General features: G+C 40.3%; 1 long non-coding RNA gene across 1 annotated transcript; it reads left to right on the top strand.

The window, feature by feature from the left end:
• The first annotated feature begins 864 nt into the window (after window positions 1–864).
• LOC129206531 (uncharacterized) lies at window positions 865–5,290 on the top strand. The gene is made up of 3 exons (XR_008577188.1): window positions 865–964; window positions 1,882–1,956; window positions 5,211–5,290. It is a non-coding gene; the product is annotated as an uncharacterized LOC129206531 (long non-coding RNA).
• Window positions 5,291–9,970: the final 4,680 nt, after the last annotated feature.

Here is a 9,970-nt window from a genome sequence, read left to right as displayed (position 1 = left end):
AAAGCCTCTGTTAATCTTACAAAGCATCTGCAATGAATAATCTTCCCCTCCCCCATTCTTATTTGCTGCCAGAAACAGCTTATAAATGCTCAGTTGAAAACTCTGCCAAATTGTGCTTTTAGGCACACTGTTGTAAATAGAGAATATTTCTACTGATTTTGGTAGAATTATTCCAGATTTACACCAGGGAAAGCCAAATTTTGCCTGGCCCTCTCCTCGCCAGCTGCCGCTGGGTGCCCTGGTCAGCACCAAGACTGCCGCCTCTGGTGACAGGGGAGGGCAAGCGCTTGAGCCAAGCCTGCCCATCGTTTGACAAATTATTATAAACAGATTTGAACAAATATTTCTTTACAAACCAAACTGGTCAGCAGGCTCCAGGCTCTATTCTCCTGATGCATTTTACAGGAAATAATATCAAGTTAGCTATTATGAAACTACCCCCTCCTCACACACACATAATTGCTTCCAGCTTGCTGATTATTACCCTTTCCTTAACTGATAGAGTGAGAAGAGAAATAAAAATATCTCCATACAGTGGGCCAAATCCTCATCTGGTATAAATCGACATAGCTCCATCAAAGTCAATAAAACCATGTTGATTTACACCAGTTGAGGAGCTGATGCACTGTAATTTTTTTACTTGCTTTTAAAAATAAAACCTTATGTGATTGTGTAACCAACATTGCAACAGAAACCAGCATTTTCTTTTGTGAAGTCCAACATGTGCCCTCCCTTTGACTTTCAAACATTTTCACTTAGAGAGTCCTTCTGTAGCTGTTTTCCCTCACCTTCTGGCAGAATGCTCCTACCACCCTTTTTATTGGGTCTAGCATCATGAGCGAGGTACAAACTGGGCTGAATGGCGATCACACACAAAATGTTAATTCCGTGGAGTAATGAGGAACGAAATGCTACCACTGCTCTTTCACACACAAGAGGTAAAAAGGGCTAAGCAAAGCTGAAGGTAAGAAAATTAGTTCTCTGCTGACATTCTCTCTGATCTCCACAACACTTTCCAGTTAGCTAACATACATTAATGGCACCACGCAATCAGTAACTCCTGCCCGGGAATGACACTACTGTAAACTACTATTCTAGATTAAGTTTCTTAAATAACCTTTAAAATAATATGATGAGACTTATTACAAGGTTTATTAAAGCTGATATAGAAACTATGTGCTCTGCCTGGACAAACTTAGATTTCTAAAGTCTTTCTTCATTCTTCACTAAGGGCTGTCAAACACATGGTGAATTTTTTGGGAATACTCTTTGTCTCTTGTTCTGATCAAGAGCACAGAGAGATGTTCCACGGCAAATCTTTTGCATCCATTGCAGGGGTTCTAGGCATTTCAGTGTGGTATATTGTCAAAGAAAGGCTTAGCCTTTCTCAAACCCCTCATTTTTTTGACTAGTTGTTTTGATCAATCTGTATATTCAGAAATTCATTATAATTTCAATAGCATCCTGAAAAATCAGAATAATTTTATTGTTAATGCTGACATAGTTTTGTACCGGTTCAGCAAAGACTTTTAAGAAAGCTTTTACTTATTAATTCTTGGTATTAACAGTCCCTAATAGCATGCTGGTAATTTCAGTAAAGTTAATGGTGATATTTGCAGGATAATAGCCTTTAATTTCCAATAGCTGTTTTGAATACTATAACAGATTAAAGTGTAATAAAAAATTGCAATAGCACGCATTTCCAAATGATTTTTGTGCAAAATCTAGGCAAGATTAAGCTGACTTTAAAATACATATTCCATTGCTTTGAATAACATCTTGAAAATCATTCTATGACGTCTGGAATTCAGTTGCAGACTGAACCAGAATTGAGTCACACATTCTGGTCTCTGGTTTAATATACATTTTTTTAATTCATAGGCCAGTCTGAAACACATTCAAAATTGACTGGAAAACTTTTTATAGTAAGATTGGAAAATTTCCTTATCATATTTGGTAGGTACCACTGCAGTACTTATTTTGATTTGGAAAAGATTGTTTATCTCTATTAAACTGCGAACCCTTTGGTTTTGGGATCCTGCTTTTACTGTAACCATCATTTTGGATCGCAGCCTTTATTTTGTAATGAGAGTTTGCCACCTGGCTGAACGAATAACTGAGATGTTGATGCAGAGAAATCCAACTCAGCTCCTTCGTTACCTGTCTGTTTCCATGGCAAGATATGACTGGAAAGCACGATCTAATCCCTGGAGAAAACGGTGGTTCCCCAAGCACCCTATAAGCAGATATTTATAGGCAGGCACTCTCCAGATCTGGGCGGAGGAAATTAAAATAAAACACACACAAATTGGCAAACACTTTCTATTCAATCAGGGTTGAAAGAGCAGCCCTGTCTGTAAGGAAAGGTGGTGGCAGATCTTGCCAAGCAGTTCTGTCACACGTAGGGTAGGACAGCCTTGCGTAACGTGGGCAAGAAGTGTCAAGTCCCGCTGGGGACAAACACAAAAGTTATTTGAGAAGTCAGGTCCTGTCTTCCCTGGTAGCGATGGGGACAAACAAGTCAGTCCAAAATGAGACCTCACTAAAAGACAAGGAATCACAAAAGGGGTTTACTTAGCTAGAAAGCGCAGTCCTTCACAGGGCTGCAGTTCAGGCTTGCTAACTCTCGGGAGGAGGTTTCTGGGGCTGTGGAGGTTTCTGGCAGCTGGCTTTCAAGCTGCCAGTTTAATAACCCAGAGCAGTCAAGAGGCCGCTCTCTACAAAGCTGACCCCGTTTCCTACATGATAGCAAGAGCAGCAGTCACATGCCAACGTCCACACTTGTGGGGCTTGAGCTTTTCCTGGAAAAGTCACAAATTGCTCTTTAAGGAAGTTGTGTCAGCCGGTATCGAGATGGATGATTTGGATGTTGTATCCACAGACCATTTGCCAGCGGGTCGGAGACCGGAGACCTGGCTGGTGCAGTGCCCTGTTTTGGGGAGCTTGGCTTCAGCTCTGATTGATTGCTGAAAGTTCATCCAAGCAGAGTGCTTCCAATTCGGAGCCTGTTTCAGCAGAAAAAGCAAATCTAACCAGCTCCAACCCAAGGTTCCTTCCTCCGAGCATAGCTCATATATGGAATAGGCAGAGAAGATCTAGGTAATGTCTCAGACATGCTTTTCTTTTTATCTACAGCAAAACTTTTATTTTATTCCAAAGTATGGCAACAAAGTTCGAAAAAAAGCAGGGCACTGCCTTGCCTTAAGCATGCTGAAGCTTTGTGGCATCTTTAGACTGGATTCTTGGCTTTGGAGACTAGAGAAACCTGAAAGTGTACTGGATATGAAGTCAAAACAGCTTGTTACCCAACTTGCTTTCTTCCACAAAGTATTGAAATATTAAGAACACAGGCAAATAATGCTTGGATACAACTCCCTTTGTTTGTGTTGAGTTGCATTTGTTTGTCTGAAGCCAAACTGGGTGGATAATTTTGCATTCTTTATCTTAGCAGTGAATTGTGCGGTTCTGAAATTTGAATAAGATAAGATCGCAAACAAGTGAAAACATGTGTAGGCTGAAAAATCAATATGTTTCAAAGTAACAGTTGAGAAACAAATTATTCCTGTACTAATACACTGAAAACTAGGTTTAGGGATTCTGCTAGGGCTGATATTATTACTAACAGCTAAAGCAGCACTATAAGAAGTCTGAGCTGCCTTCATAGTTAGATGTTAATCACGCCATCGCTGAGAAATAAGGTACTCAAAAAGCTGATAATGGTAAACTGCAACATTTGGGATTTTTGAAGCTTTGCGTAATAATTAGATCTTAACAACGGTAAAACTTAACAACTGTAGTTCTTTTTAATCACTCATGCTAAGGTCTGCTCTTTCCATTTACCCTGAAATTTTCTAATATTTTAGTTGAATTATTCAGAATAGCTACTCTCTTGCTAAGATGTTCTTATTTTTCAGTTCAGGCCTCAACGTCATTGTCACCAAAGAGTGGCAGAATTCCTGCTAACTTAATCACATTCAGACCTATACCGTGCCTAACATCAGAAAGCCATTAATAACTAGCTTATACCAACCGAAGCCTGTTCTGTCAGTGATGACACGTCTTAAAAATAGTTTCCTCTGAATTAAATCTACATTTCCGTACTGAATTATTACTTGCTGGGAGTCACTCTTTCGGTAACCCTTACGCTTTGCTGAAACAAAACACTTGTTGCGCTTGAGAAACACCTGAATAAGCCATGCCTAATATGATACAATTCAAGAATAATTAAAGGCAATAACTGAAAACTGTAGGCTAGCAGCAATATAAAGATTTTCTCTGCCACCAGAATCTGACTTCCCTTCTTTCAGCCCCTGCTTCACTTAGGGCATTTAGGAATGGTGTAGGACTCAAACGCTCAACTTTTCAAAAATAACCCTCAGAATCCCCAGTCTTTGTGTCTGGTACATAATTCACTAGGACAGAGCTAAACATCTCCTGTTTATATTTCTCTCTGTATGCTGAAGTCTCCTGAGTGCTGGCTTTGTCTACAAGCAGGCCATATATGTACTATAAACATCTGTGTATTTATAGCACAGAATTCCCCAAATTCTCATCACCTCACCAGATGACTGACTTTTTTAAAAAGCAGTCTCATCCTCTCTGCAGGTATTTGTTTGGTCAACAACATTCTTTAGAGAAATGCTGTGTTGACGGGAAAAGGGACAGGTCGTTGAGTTATGAGGCTGTGGAAGGATTGCGGTAGGCAGGACTCAGCAGCTACGAACAGAGCAGTAAACCAAGATGGGTGTCAATTCCGTCCTTCAACAAAGCCAGAGTGATTCAAGTAGCATGTCGAGGCACACCACGCGGAGACTTATCTGCTTAGTTCTACATAAAAGTATTAAAACAAAAAACCAAGGACAAGACAAGGGGAAAAAACCACTCAGAAATCAGCAGAACTACATCTTCCCAGTGAGGATCATACAAACAGTGCTTAAGATGCAGGTTGGACTACAGGCCTCAACTGAGAACATGCGAGAAGCTCCTGGTCCAGTTTCTTTGTTTTTTACGAGACGGGAGAGCAGTGCTGATGAAGGCAGCTGTGTAACTTAGAAAAGGAAAATCCTCACACATGATGTTAAATGGCAGAGGAAAGAGAAGAAATAAAAGAAGAATGACCTACTTTTTAACCTATTTAACGACGACTGTAAATATTTTTATCTACATGCCCCTGAAGTTCCAACTTTATTTTCTTGGATGTTTTTAAACAGCTGTGAAATCACTTGTTACTTGCCAGTTACAGTAGAACTTTGAATAATCGATAACCGCAGCCATTCTAGAAGGAGAAAAGCAAGCTGGCAGCTCAACATACACGTTAAAAGGGATGTTTATGACTGGATGATTAAGAGCAGCAGTTGGAAAGGATCAGGGCTGGAAGCATAGGTAAGGCCAGAGACAGTAAGTGGGGCTGGGACATACAGGACAGAAATGTGTTGTTTGAAAGAAGGTTAAAACTCTTGTAGTGGTGCTAGGAGCCTCACACATGCAGTGTGAGAAGCCACTGTCATTTGCAAGGGAGTGCGGCTTTCTACCCTGGAGAAGCCTTAATGAAACATTAAATCTGGTTAAATGTGGCAATTTTTGTTAGCATGTGGCCTGGTCCTGTTCTAGGAAGACTTACGGTGCTGTGAATTGATCCTATCACTTACGGGGCAACAATTCCTAACTCTTTCCAGTGCATTGCCAACTGTTAGCTCCACACCTGGGATCCTTCTGGAGCAGCTTGGTATCCCAGCCCTTCTGAGTTCCCAGTGGTCCTCCAAGTCCCTCCTCCTCTTCTAACCCAAGTCAGGATGTCCTTTAGCCATCTCCCTGTCTGCTGGGGCAGCAATCCGCAACCACGTACCCCGGGGGAGGAGAACACGCTCCTGGGGAGAGGCTGCCCAGTAGAGGTGAGAGGAGGTATGTCTCCTGTGACAGGGAGAAAGGGGCCAGCACTTGGAAGAGCAGGAATCTCACTCTGTGGGCCTCTTGCCCAAGCCATTCAAAGGTTAGTCCTGTTGTAACAAGTCCACTTTCTACTCCATGGTAACAACATTCAGCGTGTGCCATCGATACCTGTGTTGGAGCTTCAAACATAATCCGTTGAAGTCCATCATGTGTTATACTATCAAATTGATGTCTAAAAGCCCCACTTAAGAGCTGTATTCAAAACAAAAATCAAAATAGAATGTGGCATTAACAAAATCCAAATGTAATTCATACAGTAATACAGACGAGGTCTTTATTTTTCTACAAAGTTTAATGTGGGCCTAGCTTGAAGCGTAGCATAATATGCATTACATGTTGTGAATAAGAAAACCATTTATGACAGAGTACCCAATGGCATCTACCATTACAAGTTACTTAAAAGTGTTCTTAAATACTATAAATATCCCAAGGAACTGTGACTTCTTTCTCCTCCCCCCAAAAAATTTTAACATCAGAGCAAACTAATTTTTGATGTACACTACTGCTGTAAAACTGGATACGACTGTCCAATGCTGAGCTGTGTTTCTGATTGATAAGCATGCACTTAAAGTAATACTAACAATTTATTTTTCCTAATGATCTAAATTATTCTGGAACTAGAAATTCTAGGAAACTGTAACATGTTCAAAGCTATAAAAAACCCCCAACAAAACCAAAACCAAAAAAACAAACAATGAGCTGAAAATGGCAACATTAACAGAAATGTTATACATCTCATATTTTTTAAATCAGACAGTGAAAATCAAGGTGAAATTCACCTTGTACGAATAACATTTATATACCACTTTCCTTGCAGAGTGTTAGAATAGGAAGTTAGCTGAATCATTTGGTGTGTAATTTTTTTCTTATCTTTTCAGGAGACAAAGTTCACGCAAAGTGATAAGGAGATTAGGAGAAGCTGAGTGCTGAAATGATGAAAAGAGTACTTTCCACAAGGTACCTGCATTGTCTTTTCATTTTTTGGATGTCATATTTCCACCACTGTCACTGCCTGACCTTCCAAAATATGGTACTGATAAAAATCCTTCTTTGTAACAGGGTTTAATGCACCTGCAGAAACAAAGGACAGGAGGTGATAATCACTTATGCCAGTGAAGCAGCTTTAAATGGGCTGAAATCAGCATCTCTCTCAGGTGTCCTTGTTCTGTTCCCTTCTCAGTCAAGCCCGGAAAGAGACTAGCCCACGTCTGGAGAACCTTAGTCGTCATTTCATTTTGCTAAGCAAGCCCTGCAAGTTTATGGTGTCTGTAGATAAGGGTTTTACATGTGTTACCTACTACACATGAAATGAGTATGGACTTATCTCTGCACTGTTTAGGCTGCTTACTGTACTGGCAACCTAACTAGTTTGAGGGTGGTGAAGTTCTCTTTTCCTCATAACTGGCATCACCAATCTCTTAGATGCACATTGAGTGTTCCTCCCACTGAACATCTGATTGTCATAAAAGGGGAAAAATAACATTTTTTTCCTGGCTTTAAAAGTTATTATTGGAATCTTTGAATTAGTGCATCTATCAGAAGGACAAAGGGGTAGTACCAGCCCTAGCCCTTCCTCTAAAGTCTTTGTAAATAAACAGACAGTAAGCAATTTCTTGTTCCCAAAGCCTGTGCTTGGCCCTCAGGCCCATTCAATGCCCCAAAGGCCTCTTTCTCTCTCTTGCCTTTCTTCTTCCTTCTCACACAGTGCAACACCCAGGCAGCCCCAGGATTTGTAGCTAGTTGTAAAAGGGCAAAGGTTTTACATGACTCTAGGCAACAGGAACACAAAAACAAAATTTCCGTCCCCTCGCTCTAGGCAACTGCTAGACAGAGGGTTGGGTTTTTGTTCTGTTTTGTTTTGGGGTTCTTTGGGGTTTTTTTGCTCCTGGAGGCAGCGCCTTTGCTCTTAATTCATTCACACCAACCTGGGAAAATCACACGTACCGCATGGACTACTTCTTGCTCAGGCCTTCTGATTCAACCCATTGCTTTGGATAGCTGCTACCTCAATGTTTCCAGAGTTATTCCTGTACAAAGACATGTATCTCGGAGCACCTTCCAGTTAGCCTGAAAGAAGAGGCAGTAGGGCAGCCAGCTATATAAATCAAGTATATGACTGTCAACAGATTAAAGCCTTTTGATGTTGATTATTAACAGTTTTCAACATTGTAAAATGTTGACTCTTTTTTATTACTCCACAAATTCTCATTACTTCCTCACCAGACAGAAGCCTGAGAGCGTGTTTGTATAAAACAAGCAACAGGAACTCTAAAATGATACCTTGGATGATTCACTGGAGACCAAGGAAAAGCAAACATGCTTGAACCCTATCAGCTGACATTAAAAAATAATAGTTTCTCAATGCTAATTCTAGCCTATCTCCAAAGATGAGGAATTAAAAAAAAAAAAAAAAGAAAAAAGGAAACAAAGGAAAGGCACAGTGAACGTTTTGTTTAACTATCTTGGGGTTTGTTTTGTTGTTTAAAGAATTAATCAGCTGCTCCTAGCCCAGGGGGAGTGTTCCCGAGGCAGAGAGGCACTGCTGAGCAGGTACAGGCTGCCCATGCCGTTTGTTTCTGCGCCTGTGTTCCGGGAGTCGGAGTTCAGAAGTAGGGAAGCGTAGGCTGCCTCAGCGGGTCCGTGCCCTGCAGAGCTGTTCCTGGAGGAGTGAAAATAGCTATGGCTGGGGCAGTTAAGCTGGCTCTAGACCTGTTTTGAACTATTGGAGTAGAGCCAAGGACCTGGCTCAACTGATAGATTTTGTTTTCAAGTTGCATAAGTGCAAGTAACCTGCAATACTTGATTATTAATTTTTTTTTTTTTTTAGTACAATGGTTAAGTTCAGATAAGATTATTTAAACAGCAACTACAATAGGACGCATGTAAGCATTTTTCACTTTACCTTAATGGCCTTCCCAGGTGCTGCATCCTTGCTTGTAGGCTTTTGGGTTCTGATCTTACAGCTGCTCAAGTGTTTTGACATGCTGAACAGTGCTGAATCTTTAAAGATCCTGCCCACGAGAGGTTTGTGTGTGTGTGTGTATTCACTTACTCCTTCAGAAAAATTGCAGATCATATTCATCCATATTATTTTTATTAGGAAAAAAAACAATCAGGTTTCATAATGAACTAAAGAGTAATTTTAGTATGATTGAACTTACGGGGGTAACATTCCCTCCTTCTGGATATTTTTTCATCTTACTGCTCACCCTACATTTAATTTCTTTAGAAGTTCAAGCACACTAATGAGCTTTTCCTCTCACAGACCCTTTGCAAACGGTTTGGAACATACTCGTATAGGGGAAAATACTTATGTCTTGAAATACATGGCTATTGACTGTCAAAGGAATTAATAAATGACATTTAAGTGTAAAGAAAACAGTGTGTAAGTAAGTCAGCTGATAGGGTTGGATTTTTAGCTTTACTACTACTATAGGAGGAAAGCATACTATGTCACATATTTCAGATACTGCAAGGCAAATCTCCCTTTGGTGGGACAAGCATATACTTACCCCAGTCATCTGATACATAATTAAGCAGAGTTCCTACATGGGCAAACTCCAGACAAAAATAACTTAATTCCAAATAATGCTAAAACTAGTCTACGCACAAAGTTTATGTTGGCTCATCTAGATCACTTTTTACACCCACTTAACTAAATACCTTTTAAACCCTGTGTTAATGTGTTAATATAACATTTACACCTTGTTTCTCAGTGTGTCCACCTGACAGTTCACAGCACAGCAGCTAAACCGATGCCAAAATAACTCTACTTAAAGTAGTTCATGGTCTGGTCTGCATGCAAAGCTCACGATACCTCTAAGAGTAGGATTCAGGAGTAGACAGTGTTAAACAAAAAAAAGAGGAGTCAGGAAAGTTCCCTCCTGCATTCCCTAACACTGTGAAACCGTAACTATGTTCAGGGACTTTTATCCTTCCCTGAATCCTTATGAATTGAAAGTTTACAAAATAAGGGACAGAAGGGACAGACTTAATTTTACAAAAAAGGATGGTCACATGC

Source organism: Grus americana, chromosome 5, assembly GCF_028858705.1.
Source record: "Grus americana isolate bGruAme1 chromosome 5, bGruAme1.mat, whole genome shotgun sequence".
Taxonomy (NCBI): Eukaryota; Metazoa; Chordata; class Aves; order Gruiformes; family Gruidae; genus Grus; species Grus americana.
This window is presented reverse-complemented; position numbering and strand designations above follow the sequence as displayed.